This window comes from Rhinolophus sinicus, linkage group LG05 (genome assembly GCF_036562045.2).
Source record: "Rhinolophus sinicus isolate RSC01 linkage group LG05, ASM3656204v1, whole genome shotgun sequence".
Taxonomy (NCBI): domain Eukaryota; kingdom Metazoa; phylum Chordata; class Mammalia; order Chiroptera; family Rhinolophidae; genus Rhinolophus; species Rhinolophus sinicus.
The window spans coordinates 41,135,488-41,152,299 of NC_133755.1; the positions used below are offsets into that span (position 1 = coordinate 41,135,488).

Below are 16,812 nucleotides of genomic sequence, written 5' to 3' on the forward strand. Positions count from 1 at the left end.
GTGCATTTCATTCTACTGTGTGTGCCTTCATAAACATGTCCAATTGCATGATGGAGGTCAACGACAATGTAGGGTTTAGAAATTGTTGCTTGGAAATCACACTCACTTAAATACCTGAATCTGTCCATCAGCCATGCCATAGTTTATTCCAAGCCTGTGCAGACGAGTGATTTGCAATCTCCTTGCTTTTCATTTCAAGTAGCATCACTCACTTTAAGCCAGATATTCAGGCCTCTTCAGGAAACTCCGGGGTGAAGGACAAGTAAGAAGAAGCTTATTGAATCTTTCACAACTGTGGCCGGCTACATCTATTCCATCAAACTTGGTACATCTTTCTCTCGTATTTTATTTTAAAATCACAGATTCTTCCTTTCATGTGACAAATAATAGGGATTTTGCCACATAATTTCATGATCCCTTCAGCTCTTCTGTGGTTCTGTACATTTAATTGATCACTCTCCAGGTTGAAAGCTGGGCATAATGTTTATTTTTGCAAAGTCTTCCCCTTGGAATTATCTTCTCTCATCATAAGCTCAGGTTGCATAACTAAATTCTAAATTCTGTTTTTATTTTTTTTTTCCTTTCACTCATAGGGACTTACCAATTTGGGCCTCTTCCAGAGCTGAAAACCGATTACAAATAAGAAACAGATTTCACTACTGGACTTGAAAACTACATAAAAACAACAACAACAACAACAACAATAAAAACAAGGGGATCCTCAAAATAATTGAAAACTATTTCCACCAAAACGTAGATGCAGTGTGAATGGCAGGATATCAAGGAGGTAAGAGCTAAATTTCTAGTGAAAACATGTTTACTGTGTGGTCAGGTAATATAGGAAATATGCTTCTAGGCTAAAGTTAGTATCTTTCTCAATTGAGGGTCAGGGCAGGAAAGAGCATTTTTAATTAGCAAAACGTACTGGAATATCCACTCTCTTCTCTGAGTCTGTCTAGAAATATTGCAGAATACTGGATTCTTTCTAAAGACATCATTTTGGGGGAGGGGGTGGGCTTAATAAAGGAAACAACTTCCACAATGAACACTTGTGGGGACATTTGGCAATGTTTGTGTTTCAGAAATTGTGGAACATCATCTTGAAAACCTATCTCCAAAATGACAAGGGACAAAGATACAATGAAACTCTTAAACCCTGTTTGTCTTGATGTTAGGGGAAAAAAGAAACGAAAAAAAGTGGGGTGGGCTCCCTAGAATATACAAAGATCATCGGAGGTAGGCATCTGCCATTTTAGCTTTTGCCGGTATAAAAAGGGGGGAAATATATATATATATATATAAACGGATGAATGGAGTGGTGTCTATTTTTTCTCTTTTCTGGCGTATTAAATAGTTTTGTGGCTCCATCCATTCTGTCCTGATGGGAAGCTTCTATAGGTTGCCAGATCTGTTGCTTGGGCTTTTGTGACACAGACTGCAGAATAGGGAAAGGATAGAAGGCAAAAAAGCCACGGTGACCTATTGTCATGAGGAAAGCAATGAGCTTGGAACATAGTGATGAAAGATATGCAGTCCCCCAGAGGAAAAAGGGCAGAAGTGGGTAGAGTGTGGTACCTGAGGTGTGAATGTGAGAGACTGTATTTGAGTGAGATGTAGCATGAGTATTCAAGGAGTTGGTGGGAGTGATTTTGAGATGGGTGAGGGAGCTTGAAAAGTGAGCATATGAACTCCCAGAATGAGCTACTACTTGAGAAGGGCAGGGTCCAGAAAATAAGAGAAGATGGGAGACATTAATAGTAATTGCCATGGACCGTATTCTTGAATCTCCTTTATTTCTTCAATGAATGAGTGAAGCGTGGAATCCCCTAATTTTAAATGAAATGGAACTTTGGGTCTGAACTCATGGGTGCAGTCGTTGATATGATTACATCCATAAAGCAAATATTCCACTGGCTACCTTGGCAATGGGATTACTTTTTAAATAAATCATAATGTCTTCTTCATGCCCAAGCCTCAGTTCACACACTGGATATTCAGTTCTCTTCATAGGGCCTAGTTTGAAAACAGCAGATCTGAGAAGCAGGTGTCCTGAGCTTCAGCCCTGCGGGAACCACTAACTAGTTGCATTACCTTACATCATTCATCTAAGGCAATGATGTGCACTAGTTATGAACACAGGACTCTGGAGTCATATGGAGTTTTTAAAAATTACTTAATCTTCATTAGGCATTATCTCCTGTATCTATAATGTTGAGGCATTAGAAGCATCTCCCTCATGGGGCTTTTTAATAAGATAATGTATGTGAAGCTGCACAGTGATGAGTTCAATAAATATTAGCCCCTGTTGTTCTAGTTACTATTGTTATTTCCAGTGGTGGTGGCATTGCCGCCCGTGGCCCTCAGTTTCCTCATCTGTAAAATGAGAAGATGCAATAAAATTTTCCCTACGTTACCTTCAAGTTCTCAAAAAATAAGTTCTGTAATTCCTGATTGTAGGAACACCTACCACAAGAAACAAGCAATAGTCAATGAAAGAATTCTTTTTGCCCTAAATCTCTTAGAAATATTTGGGTTCTTTTAAAATGCCACCCCCTGGAGAGGGCCCAAGATTTCACTGAACCTGTGCTTCACCAACTTCAGTTATCTTGCTCAGCACGACTTACACTCTTACTGAGTAAGAAAAAAGAGTTGGAGTTCTCTTTCTATGTATAAACTAAACTCCACTTAAACTATTTATGATTTACCCTCTATGTATGGAAACTCTAGTTAGTAGTTCTGCCTTTGCCTAAGAACACAGATCGCCTAAAAAGTATTTTTTCCTTTTTCTTCCTTTCTTCCGCTCGTCGTCCTCCTTCTTTTAAAGATTCCACAACCCTAGTATGAAACAGACCATTTCTTTCAAAGATGTTTGAGCTTTTTCTTCTTTTTACTCGATTTGCTTGGTAGTCTCTTGCCCACAGAAATGCAATCCCAATAGAGTTGTTGTTTGGTCCTAGAATATATCACAGTCCCTAAATACATGAAATTAAAAAAAGAAAAAAAAAAAAAAAGAAATCAACATTGTTCTGAAGGGAAGGTAGTTAAAATTCAGAAAGAGAGATTCTTTAATTAACTTAATAAAATTACTAATGGAAGCATTTTAACTGCTAAATTTAATTTACTTGTCAAGATATCAGGCTACAAAGAGGAGGGGAGAGTAAGAACTCTGCTTTCCATTATGATGTACTCTATTATAGAATAAATTTGCTTAAAATGAAATATATCACCAAAAGCCATCAATGACATCTTAATTTGGAACAGCCAGTTGAAAAGTAATTAGACTATGAAGCAATCAGTTCTAGTAAATCAGTGTTTCCCTTTACATAAACATACTTTTTTTTTCTTTTACTATTTATATACAGGGAAGACTTTCAGGTAGAAAGAAGGCAGGCAAAGATGATTCTTTTTGCTGTCGGTGTTTTTACTTTACATTACCAGACTGTCAAAACAAAATGTTTTATGATGGGATTAAAAAAATGTATAAACATCTGATTTGATTTAGTGTTTATATTTATATGTTGAACTGAGGAGAGTTTGCTTATCATAGGGGTTTAAAAGATTTACATTTGTCTGCTTCTTACTTCCAAAATGCTTTCCAGATCCACCGGCAGCCCTGAGACCTTACCTCAAGGAATAGGCTCAAAAATCAAATGAGAGCCCTGCTTTTCTCTGCAGCGTCCCTCGTTATATAAATAAAGGTGGAGAGTGTGATTGCTAATGAACGTGGATGGGGATGGAGATGGGAGTGGTGAAAATTATCCTTTTGTTCAGTGTCTAACAATTTACCATTAGGAATTTCTCAAAATGTTACTGACCTTCCTAGAAGTGTGTGTGTTTGTTTATTATTATGAAAGCTAATAAGGGGGATGGATGAAAAAGAAAATAATTTCTATTTCATCTGATTTTGAAAAGTTAACATTATTTAGCTAAGAGGTATCAATAATCCTACTTTCAAACTACTATGTGCTAGGAAGTCCTTTCATATGTATGTTTATGATCACCTCAGTATGTCTCTGAAGAAGACATTTTCATCTTCAATTTACAGACATGGAAATTGAGCCCAGAGAGGTTAAGTGACTCATGGAGATCGCAGAGGTAGTTAGTGGGAGATCTGGGGCTAGAATGAGGGCTTCTGGGCTCCTGATACCTTTCCTACAACATCTGCTCCTGATGATGGGATCCCATCTGTTATATATGGAGGGGAAGAGGTGTGAGAAAAATAACTAGAGGAGATATCAATCACTCAGCAAAATATTTATTAAGGACTTCATTCAGATATTAGGGGAGTCACCATTGTCACCAGCCCTGAAAAATCAGAAAGGATGATGAATTATGTCAAAGACAACATTAGCTCAGAAGATGGAGACTGCCTTGCAATGTCATGCTTGTGGTGGTGTGTATTATTCTCTAGTGGCAGAGAATGGCGTGAGAAAGGAAGATAAAGGACCGTTTGATAGAGAGCAAAATAAGCGAGACCTTGTTATAAAGGGAGAAATGTGGGGAAGCCTCTGAAACACAGTTCTAGGATCTGCCAGCATGCAAATCACTTAACAGTATGCAAATGACCTCACCCTAATAGAGTAAATCATTTTCATTCTCTCCCCTGCCTATTTAGAAATGTGATCATTGATAACAACACTACAAGGTACTATTCCTAGTTGAAAAACACATTGGGAGGAAATCTAATATGTATGAAGCTATGGGAGTAAGTATTAACATGCATAATTGTAGATAGGTGTGAAGTAGCCTAAGACAATATAATTAAAGTGCAAACGCTTCTGTTGTACCATCAGAGTGAGAGAACAGAACAAGGCCTTTCTGCCTCTGGAATTCTAGTAAAAATACAGTCTGTCATCCCCAACCGCTGTTCAAGATCTGTGTATAACAGGACAATTGCCCTGGGAGTGGAGAAGGCAGGAACTATATAAAAATAGACAGAACAACTTAAAGTTAGCAAAGAAAAGATAAGGAGCACAAAAGTGGGAAATGAGATATTGCTAGTAAAGGAGGTTAGATGAAGGAAGGAGGTCTTTTATAAATGTATCAAGGGAAAAAAAAATCACCCTCAAGAGAAAAAAGACCAGTGAATAAATGAGAAGAGGAAGGCATGAAATTAATGATGACTGAGATATTGACCTCCTGATTTCAGTCAGTTTTTAAGAGAAAAATGAGAAGAAAATGTGGACAGATGGAAGGGAATAATAACTTTTGAAAATAGGTATCCACAAAGTGGATGAGGGGAAATTTAGAAAAAAAATTAAACATTGTGGCATATACAGATAGTAAATTTCAAATAATATGCTTCCTAGGGAGTTAGATGCCCTGCCTACTAACTAGGCACAGATATGGAAGAACAATACAAACTAGAATGCCCTCAAAACAAATATGTTTCATGTAACAATAGAATAATACTTGGGACAGGTTAGGAGAGCAAACACAGACAGGCTCTCTTAATGTTGTGTAAAGTTTAGATATATTTAGTTATGCCGATGTGGCAATTGCAATTTTTAGAAAATTGGGGAAAACTTTCATCTTTTATTCAGAGAGAAAATAAATAAACTCAGCACCCCATACAACTTAATATGTATCATGGATAGTTTAAAAGTATAAGAGAGACTGTCGTTTTCCCATAGGAGAAAATTGTAAAAATGATGTAGTCTCTAAAACATGTATTATAAGTGTGAAAATGTTGATTAAAATAATAAATAAAATTGGAAAATAAAAAGTACACAGACAAAAATCATCTGATAGGAAGTTTTAGATTCTAGTAAAAATTTCACATTAAATCCTCAAATCTAAGTAATTAATGGGAAGCTACTAGCTATTTGGGAATAATCATTTAGGGAAGTTGCTGTTGATCCTAGGCAATGCGTTGTGGGATAAATACACAACTCTCAGTGTTGGAATTTTACAGAGAGAGTGATTGATTGGAAGTGAATTCTTAAGGGATGATACTGTCTTAGAATATTTGCCCCTGAACAGTTTCTTTGGCATTCCTACCGGATGGACTGTCTTAGTTGACAGATTGTAGTCAGTGGCTTCTTGGATTCTCTTATATTCAGTGTCCTCTCTTCTCCTCACATGTTGCTCTTCAATAACTAAAATCTTCTGGGGTTTTTGGTATATCACTCCACTGATGAATTGTATCCACACTCCGCAGGCACCCTGCAGTGCCTGCCCTCAAGCCCCTTATAATCATAAGTCAAATGTGTGGTTCATTGCCAAGTCAGCACCATAGTAAGGAAAGAGCAGAGGAGTCTGAAGTCATATGGAAATACCTGTAGCAGAGATGAGACTGGGCCTCCTCCCTGAAGAATGCATGGAATTTAGACACAGGGCACAATGTGTAGAGAAAACGTTTGAGAGTCTGCAGCAATTAGACCAAAGGTCTAGAGGCAGAGCAATGTGTCTGCACAAGGGGCTGGAAAATGATCTATTTTCTGGTGAAGCAGATTCTTAAAAGGCAGCAGGTGCAGCTGTGATGTGGTAGGATGGTTTGTGATCTGAAGACCTGGACACAATCACAGCTCTGATACTTGGGTAAGGTATTTTATCTCTCTAGTGCTTATAGTCTCCATTTGTAAAACGGGGTCCATTACTCGCCCACAAGGCTGTCCTACAACTTGCCAGCCAGTACTAGAGTCCTGTGGTTGAGGCAACTGTATGGTCAGCTCTCTGCTTTTCCCCTAACCCTCTGCATTGCTTTCACTGGAGTTCTGTTCCTCAACAGTCACTTTGGTGCCTGAGAGGCATTTGACTCCCTGCCATATTGCAATTAAGCCATTTTGTATTACTAATGTATTGTTTAATATTCCTTCTGAGGTTTTTTTTTAAATTTTAATATTTTATTAAATATATAGCTAACATACAATATTATATTAGCTTTAGGTATACACTATAATTATTCAACATTTATATACCTACAGAATTGATCACCATGATAAGTCCAGCAGCCATCTGATACTGTACCATGTTATCCCAATAATATTGATTACATTCCCTATGCTGTGCATTACATCCCCATGACTTATTTGTTTTATACCTAGAAATTTGGACCTTGTATTCCCCTTTGCCTTTTCTCCCCTTTTTAAAATTTTCAATTACAGTTGACATTCAATATTGTTTTATATTAATTTCAGGTGTACAGCATAGTGGTTAGACATTTATATAATTTAAGAGATGATCCCCCTGACTAGTCTAATACCCACCTGGCACTGTACATAGTTATTACCATACCACTGACTGTATTCCCTGTGCTTTACTTTACATCCCCATGACTATTTGGTAACTACCGTGTTTCCCTGAAAATAGAACCTAACCAGCCAATCAACTCTAATGCGACTTTTGGAGCAAAAATTAATGTAAGACCTGGTCTTATTTTACTATACTATAAGACTGGGTCTTATAATATGATATGATATGATATGATATGATATGATATGATATGATATGATATGATATGATATGATATAATATTATACCAGGTCTTATATTAATTTTTGCTCCAAAAGATGCATTTGAGCTGATTGTCCGGCTCGGTCTTATTTTTGGGGAAGCAGGGTACCAATTTGTACTTCTTATCCCTTTACTTTTTTTGCTCTTCCCCTAATCCCCCTCCCATCTGTCACCCCAATAAATCTAGTATCCATCTGACACCATACATAGTTACTATAGTATTATTGACTACATTCCTTGTTCTATACCCTACATCCCCATGACTACTCTGTAACAACCAATTTGTACTTAATCCCGTTTTTCACTCACCCCCTTAATCTCCTCCCATCTGGCAACCATCAAAATATTCTCTGTATCCATGAGTGTGTTTCTGTTTTGTTTGTTTATTTTGTTCTTTAGATTCTACATGTAAGTGAAATCACATTGCATCTGTCTTTCTCTGTCTGATATACTCCACTCAGCACAACACCCTCCAGGTTTAACCATGCCACTGCAGATGGCAAGAACGCATTCCCTTCCATGGCTGAGCAATATTCCATTGTATATATGTACTACCCCTTCTTTATCTATTCATCCATTGATGGACACCTAGGCTGCCTCCACATCTTGGCCATTGTAAACAATGCTGCAATGAACATATGGATGCCCATGTCCCTTCAAAGTAATATTTTGGGTTTCTTCAGATAAATACCCTGAAGTGAGATTACTGGGTCCTTCACTGTCTCTTCTTATAGCCTTTGTTTTAAAGTCTATTTCGTCTGGTATAAGAATTGCTACCCCAGCTTTTCTTCTTATTTCATTTCCATTTTCGTGAAATATCTTTTTCCATCCCTTTATGTCTGTGTGTCTTTCAGTTGGAAGTGAGTGTCTTGTAGGCAGCATATGTAAGGACTTTGTTTTCTTATCCATTCAGCCATCCTGTGTTTTGATTGGAGTATTTAATCTATTTGCATTGAAAGTGATTGTTGATAGATATGTAGCTATTGCTATTTTAGTATTCATAATTTTTACTGTATTTTATTTTTTTCTGTCTTAAAGAGGTCCCTCTAACATTCTTTGTAATACTGGTTTGGTGGTGATGAACTCTTTTAGCTCTTTCTTGTCTGAGAAGCTCTTTATCTGTCCTTTGATTTTAAATGATAGCCTTGCTGGGTAGAGAAATCTTGGTTGTAGGTCTTTGCTTTACATCATGTTGAAAATTTTGTGCCAATTCCCTTCTGGCCTGCAAAGTTTCTGTTGAGAAACAGAAGTTTCTGTCTGATTAGCTGACAGTTTTATGGGAGCTCCCTTGTAAGTTACTAGGTGCCTTTCTCTTGCTGTTTTTAGGATTCTCTCTTTGTCTCTAACCTTTGCCATTTTAATTATATTGTGTCTACATATTGGCCTTTTTGGGTTCATCCTATTTGGGAGTCTCTGCACTTCCTGGACTTGCATGTCTATTTCTTCAAATAGGTCCTTAATCTCTTGCTTTCTCTCTTCTCCTTCTGGTAGTCCTATGATGCAAATGTTAGTATGCTTGATGTTGTCCGAGAGGCCCCTTAAACTGTCCTCATTTTTTTTTGGATTCTTGTTTTCTTTTTGTTGTTCTAATTGGGTGTTTTCTGCTACCTTTTCTTCTAAATCATTGATTCAGTCCTCGGTTTAAGCTAATCAACAGTTGATTCCCTCTAATATATTCTTCATTTCATTTATTGTATTCTTTATATCTTACTGGTTCATTTTCATGTTTTCTATCTCCATTTTTGTTTCCTATCTCTTTGTTGACGTTCTCTCTGAGATTATTGAGCATCCTTATAACCACTGTTTGGAATGTTACAGCTGATAGATTGCTTGTCTCCATTTTGTTTAGTTCTTTTTCTGGAGCTTTGTTCTGTTCTTTTATTTAGGAAGTATTTCTTTGGCTATCTACCTATGTTTGTTTCTGCATAGGGCTGCTATGCCTTCTGAGCTTAGTAGAGTGGCCTTATGTAGCAGGTGTCCTGTGGGACCCAGTGGTGCAGTCTCCTTGTTCACCAGAGCCAGGTTCTGCAGGTATGTCCCTTGAGTGGACTGTGTGTGCCCTTCTATTGTAGTTGAGACTCGATTGCTGTTTGAACAGCAGTGGAAGGGATTGACCCCTCATGCTGAGGGGGCTGTGAGGACTGGCTGTGACTACAGTAGAGGAGCTACTGTGCAGGGCTGACCCTACAGAGCAAGGTTTGCTTTAGCAGGGCTCTGGTGCCTGCCCAGTCTGCCCTTTGGGTGTGTCATCCTTGGAGGTGGCTAGGTGATGCTCTGGCCCAGTCTGAAGCTGGCCACTGGTCCTGCCAACCCCACGTCTAGGCCTCCTGAGAGGGGACCTGCTGCAGGCCAAGTTCAGCCACAATGTGTGCCCTTCCTGGGGCCACTTTGCATAAACCATAAAGCAATCCAGAGATGGTTGCCACCTACACTGTGCTTGGAGGTACCTCAAAAGGCCAAGCTGCAAACCAATGCCAGTTGTTGCTAGTGCCAGGCTTAGGGCAACTCAGCCAGAGGTACAGGAGATGCTGAGGCCAGATGCTGCTTCTTTGGGTTTTGTGAACCTTTGAGAGATTTTAGGATTGTCTGCAGCATGAGCCAAAACTGGCCATTTATACAAAAGAGCCACTGGAAGTGGCTTGGTTGTTCCTGAAAGTTGGTTGGGACATGGTCTCAAGGAATCACTAGGGCAAAGCAGATAACAAGTAATAGCGAGTTTGATGGAGACTCTGATATGGTATCTGCCTGCATCTGCATGCAGGGAGGGGGAGGACTCAACAAAGAAACAATGGCTTCCACCAGCTCCTCCATCTGGGAGAAAGCTGCCCCTTCAGCCCTCTTCCTGTAGCTAGATGATTTAGTTCCTCCTGTATGTCCCTGGTGCCTCTTGAGCTGCTGCCCCAGTGCTGGAACTCAGAGAGTGAGTCCATAAGCGAGAAAGTTCATGTATGGTCCCTTTAAGAGGAGCGCCTGGGAGTGCAGCTGCCCTCCATCTCATTTAGTCACAAAGTCTGCTGGTTTTCACAGCCAGAGGTTATGGGGACTTCTTTCCCCAGCACTGAAACCCTGGGTTGGGGAGGAGCTGGGACTCCTCGCTCCTCGGGGAGTGGGGGGGACAAACATCCACAGCCAATATATTCCTCCTTATCTTTAATGGTCACACAAGGGTGTGGGACCAGCCCATTCCGCATATCTACCTCTCCTACCAGTATCAAGGTGACTTCTGTATGTTCGTAGTTGTAAGGCTCAGTTCAGCTAGACTTCAGGTGATTCTCAATAATGGTTGTTCTATGGTTTAGTTTTAATTGATGTGGTCCTGAGAAGAGGTGAGCACAGCGTTACCTGGAAAGTAAACTTTTAAACAAGCACAAAACCATGAAAAATTAAGTAATAAACACAAAAACAATAAAGATTCAGATACCTGCAAATAGTGATTAATCAATCTCTAGGTATTAGGAAAATCTTTTATTAATATAATATTATAATATTTATATTTATCTTATAAATTATATTTATATGTGAGCATATATTTATATCTAAGAATAATTATTAATTTATTTTGTAAATTATTTTATTAATTGATAAAACCTTGTCAGTTTTAATAAATAGGTGAATTACAAACAAAATTAGAAATGGGAGTATGAATTTTAGAATATAAATTTTAATTTCAGGGACAATTAAAATTATGAAAGTTGTGCAAAGTTATATTCCAATAAGTTTGAAAACCTCAGTGAAATGAAAAAATATATATTATATATTTATATATAATACAAATATACAATATGTATATTTGGGAATATATAAATTAACCAAAATTGTTTGAGAATAATTAGAAAGCAATAGCCAAAGATGAAATTAACTCAATAGCTAACTAAATAACATTTTAAGAAATGATTATTCAAAGTATTCTAAAACCAATCCTAGGGCTTTCAAAGGCCAGTTAATTTTAAATTGGTCCTAAATATAGAAAAATATTGAACACTACCTAATTTTATGATGCTAACATGACTCTGATACAAAAAAGAGAGAGACAGAAATATAAGACAATTAAAAAAAATCTACAGACCTCCTCCACTTATAAATATAGATACAAAAATACGAAATAAAAAGATTTAACAGTTCATAACATGAATAGGCTTCTCATCATGGTGGGTAGGCTCAGTGTGCATTTGAGAAGGAGGTGAGGAGGTCATTGCATTTTTATTCTTTATCAGAAGGAGACTCACTCCTAGAAAAGTGGCAGGCAGGTGGAATAGCTTCATCAATTCTGTGACAGAATAGAAGATCACAGAAACGATTATACAGAATGTGTTTTCAGGAAATGATTTGATTCTGGATATATTTGCTTGAATATAGGGACTGGGGTGAAAGTCATGAAATAGTCAAGCTTTATTTTTTTATTGCTTATACTATTTTTAAAGTTAGCATTCACTTTAAGGAACAATCATAAAGCAGTGTTCTGCATTAAATTTCTAATATAGACGGTTCATGTGCTAAGCACTGTGTGTGGTTCAAAGAGGTGAAATTAATTGTTAGTTACTATAAACCCTATGTACACTGGGCACCTCTGTGGTATTAGTGATCTGACCAGTTCTCTTTCCACCCTCTGTCATACCCATTTCAAAAATCTCTCCCCTTCCCCTTTTCTCTTACTCTCTTTCTTTTTCCTTTTCTCTCCCCTCACTCTCCAATCTCTCTCATTCTTTTTAGTTTGGGGGGAGTTTGGCAAACAGGGCCTTTGTCAAGAGAAACTTGAATGGCACCCTCTTAGAGAGGAAACAGCTGCCTTTACGTGCCATTCTTAATTTATGGATAAAAGCTGCTACTGTACCTGTGTGAGGTTCCCATGAGAGTTTCACTAAATATGTCTCTGCCAATACCAATGACCGAAAGAGACCTTCCATTAACTTCTGAATTAGCCAAATGGGACAGAGCTTAATCTAATATGTGTTATTTCATTTTCTAGGTTACTTGTTTTAAAGGAAATAAAGTATACTCATAGGCTGTCTAAAACCATCCTGGGAGATGTGCATGGAAGGACTCCATCTAAACAGCATTGGTTTCTGAGAAAGCTGGGTGCGTGCCTGAGGGCCCAATTTTGCTTGGTGGATGGCTTTCTCACAGTAGGCAATGCAAACCCCTAACTCCAAAGAGCTTTGAGAGCAATTGCACGCTAGTGAATATGATGAGTGCTTGTGCTGGAGTTTTAAGATGCTATGGAAAAAGGGGCTTTTTTCCTCTGCTGATATCTCTGCCAATGCCTCCTTGAATTCTGCTTGGAGGTAGCTTTCCTCACAGTGACCAGAATCTCTTCTCTTTGGCCTGGTATGACCAACACTATGAGCAGTATAACCATCATCAGAAGCAGATTGGAAACTAATGGACTGGAGCCAAAGGCTTCTGAAGAGGCAGCAGGGTACAGTGGAAAGAGAACCAAGCCCGCTGCCAGGAGCCTGAGTTTCTTTCTCAGCTCAGGCATTAACTAGGTGGGTAACCTTGGACAGAACTCCCTCTGTGCCTCAGTATCTTTATCTGTCAAATGAGAATAGTAATATTTGCTCTGCATCTGTCCCAGGATTATTATAGTCATCAAATGAGATCATGAATATGAAAGTATTTGCAAACAATGGAGCACGATACACACTCAAATTATTTTGAGTTTTGAGCGTGACAGGGCATCCGGAGTGGTCCAACAGGTTACTGAGATCTTGTAGGTATCTTGGCAATGTCTTCCTAACTCTCTAGGATATTTATGAAAGCAAAATTTGCTAAACAGAGCTACATACATGCAGCTCTTTCTCTTTTTATAGCCATCCTGCACAACTGCCAACCCTATTCATGGGATTTCAGAATGTGCCAAGGTTAGAAGACTCAGACATGGGGTGTGAGCCATAACTTCTAAATCAGTTCTGGAAGGTTGCCAGACCATCAGTTTAGAAAAGTGATTTGAGTGTCTTCCTAAGGACAAAGAATTACTTAGAGAGTATATCTTTCAAGAACATGTTATTGAAACTTAGAAAAAGGAGTTTTCAAACCTGAGAACACTAGTATTAAAAGCACTCTACACCAATTACAGCATATTTGCTTGGATTTCAATGAGGGGGTGATACCCTTTTCATTATTTGCAAGCTTCAAGAACATTAGAAACACTTCACTGAAGACAATGTAATATCCAAATCTGAAGTAGGCTGTTGTTTGTCCATTTAATCCACTTTCTTGCTTTTATCTTCTTCATGAAGGCAGAAGAGCACTTACAGATTTTTAGAATGCACAATGTACCCTGAGTAGGCAGTGTACTTTTGGATAGTTAGTGCCCTTTGTCCCCTGGGAAAAAACATGTTATATTGTACTTCCCCTTCCCTGGGTTTCCATGGAGGTGCTGTGTCGGAATAGGAGCCGTGAGAAGGACAGGGTTAGACCCCCGAGCCCTTAGCACCAAAAGGCCTAGTCATGTCCAAGTGCTTCATGATCATTCTACATGCTTCCCAGGGAGCTTCCTTAAGGCCATGGATAAAGAATGGGGATGAAAAACAAAGAAGCCTGAGGGAGACTTGTGTTCAGAGGCGACCAGGATCTTTAAGATCTGTGTCCACAAGGCGTTGATGACCTTCAACTAATGCAAGGGCTTTCAGCACTTTCGTGTCCTTTATCCAGAGGGTGGTCATTGAACAGAGAGAGAATATCCACTTTTTCCTGGTAGCTTCCCTGTGTGGGTTTGAAATGAGTTTAGGGAACCTAGAAGGCACTGGTGAGTCCTTGGATGTCCATCTGCCCATTGAACGGTAGCCTTTCCTCCCATGCCAACCACAAGAGCCAAGTCTGCACAGGCCTTTCCTTTGACTTTTGTTTCTCTTCACTTCTCTGTGGGGAAGACTCCCCTACTTTAATGGGTCCTGACAATCTGTCATCTCCACAGAATGCTCCGTGAAGCCTCCCTGTTTTATTATGCCAGTCTCCCTGGCCTCACATGTGACAGTGGTCACCAGGCCCCATCTCCGTGTGGGTGTTCCCATCTTCCTCAGCAACACTTGACTCTGAGTCTGCTGATCCTAAGGCTTCTGGGTCCCACCTTCCAGAGTGGCACCTCCGAGACCACAATCTGACTGAGCACTTCAGGCCTCTGAGTTTCCCTTCTCTCCAGTTCTCCTCTCTTACTGAAGGCCTGATCTGCATTTAATTCCTGCCTCGCTATCACAGTTTCTGTGACTTTAAGCCAATTACTTCATGCCCCTCCAGGGAGACATCTCCTTGTCTTCTTAGGCAGGGAAGTATAACTGCTATAACACAGAGATTCCCTGATTATAATGACTTAAGCACAGTGAGGTCGAGAGTCCAAGTTGGTTTCCAGTCCATAGGGAGGGGCTGCTGTTCCACAGAGCCATTGGAAGACTTCCACTGACAGAAACATGTGGTTTCCAAGGTCACAGGGCATCAAGGATTATTCCGGTCACTAGAAGGAGAAAGGACACACAGGGAACCTGCACGGTCTTCTTAGAGACCCTGGCCCAGAAATCATACTTATCTCTTCTTCTCAGTCTATTGACAAACTAGTCATAAATTTATGCAGAGGATGGGAGGGCTGAGAAAACCATCTTCCAGCAACAACTCCCAAGTATGGTAGTAGAACAGGAATTTTGGTGTACAGCTGCCTCTGCCACACACAGCATCTCTGCCTAGGTTACTATTAAATGTAGTAGTTACTATCATGGGCCAATTTGGAATTCTCTTCTGCCACTTACTAGTTTCATGATCATGAACAAGTGACTTAAACAATCTGTGCTTCAATTTCTTCATCTTTAAATGGAGACAGTTCAGTACTTACCCGATGGCATTATTGTGAGGACCAAATGAGTGAAGTGGCAGAGGGTTTAGGACACCATATAGCACCTGTTACCACTCAACACATGTTAGTGGTTCTTATCTCTCAGTCAACTCACTTTAAGTTCCTGCTAAAGCTCAGATTGAGGCTTATGATAGAATAGGGGTTTTTATTCCCTTTCTGATGACTTTTAAAACAAGATGCTCTATAATGCATGATGACTTTAATAACAGCAGCACCCTCTTTCTGAGGCCCTGAACAGTCTCTAATTCAAAATGCAGATTCAAGGCAAGAGACAGAGAGAAAGATGGGGAGGGAATGAGAGAGGGAGGAAGAGAGGGAGCTGGAGAGAGACAGACTCTCGTTGGCCTGCTTGAACCTTTCTTGGAACTGTGCTGCCGTGGAAGCTCTTTCTTCTATCTTTGTTCTTTCCCCCTCTTCTTCACAAGGTCAGATCTGCACAATGGTCTGAAGACTCTCTCTGCCCTTCTTCCTCCGTAGCCAAACCCCTACTAAATCTCGCACACATTTAATCCCATTTTGGCATCTGCTTCTCAGAAAACCCAAACTAGCACACTAAACAACAATTTCATATGTATGAACTCAACATACAATGAAGTTCTCCCCAGTTGTCTTTACTTAACCCCAAGAAACCCTCTCCCCAGTTTTGTGTAACTTTACTTACCATGTTTTCCCGAAAATAAGACCTAGCTGGATAATCAGCTCTAATGCATCTTTGGAGCAAAAATTAATAGAAGACCCGGTATTGTATTGTATTATATTATATTATATTATATTATATTATATTATATTATATTATTATATTATATCATATAAAATCTGTTCTTATAGTAAAATAAGACCGGGCCTTATGTATTAATTTTTGCTCCAAAGGACACATTAGAGCTGATTGTCTGGCTAGGTCTTATTTTCGGGGAAACACGGTAAAATAAAGCCCATGCAGACATTTCATTTACGTGGACAGTGGCTAGTTTCCTATTATACTTAGTGCTTCCTTCTTCAGAGTACACCCTGTAAGACATGTGCAAAGAAGGTGGAAAACCCTGTCATACTGCTGGACTTGATACTTTTGGACCATAAAACATGCCAGCTTGGGTCAGACAGGGCTCCCGACAGGGCAACAAAACAAAAGGACAGGGTGGAGGAGCCCCTGCTGACTCCTCTGTGACAACACGTTTTGTGCAATGGCAAGTGAGTGTGTGCCTGGCACTGTGACAGGCGCTGAGGCTACCTAGACAAAGGCCCACTCCCTTCTGCAGAGTGCTCACAGGCTGGCCAGAGATGGACAGTTACATGGGTAGCTGTAATTTCTCTTGGTGGGTGAGAGTAAGTTCTGGGTGCTGAGGAAGTACAGGAGAGAGCCCTTCATGAAGAGGGAGCACATCCTAGGAGAGCTGAAAACTGAGCTGTGTTTCAGAAGTGAAGTCAGAGTTGCCCAGAGGCCTAAGGGAGGGAAAATGCACTACCGGTGAAAAAGCAGGTGGTGTGTACCTTTGAGGACACTGCAGAATAGGGAC

The 16,812-nt window shown here is 39.6% G+C and overlaps 1 long non-coding RNA gene across 8 annotated transcripts in view; it reads left to right on the forward strand.

Annotated features, from left to right (window-relative positions):
• The window catches only part of LOC109437798 (uncharacterized), an 801,312-nt gene that overhangs the window by 373,682 nt on the left and 410,818 nt on the right, over window positions 1-16,812 (forward strand). For all 8 annotated transcript variants that reach the window (XR_012496361.1, XR_012496360.1, XR_012496362.1 and 5 more), the window contains exon 3: window positions 594-787. This is a non-coding gene — a long non-coding RNA (uncharacterized LOC109437798). The remainder of the gene's footprint in view (window positions 1-593; window positions 788-16,812) is intronic.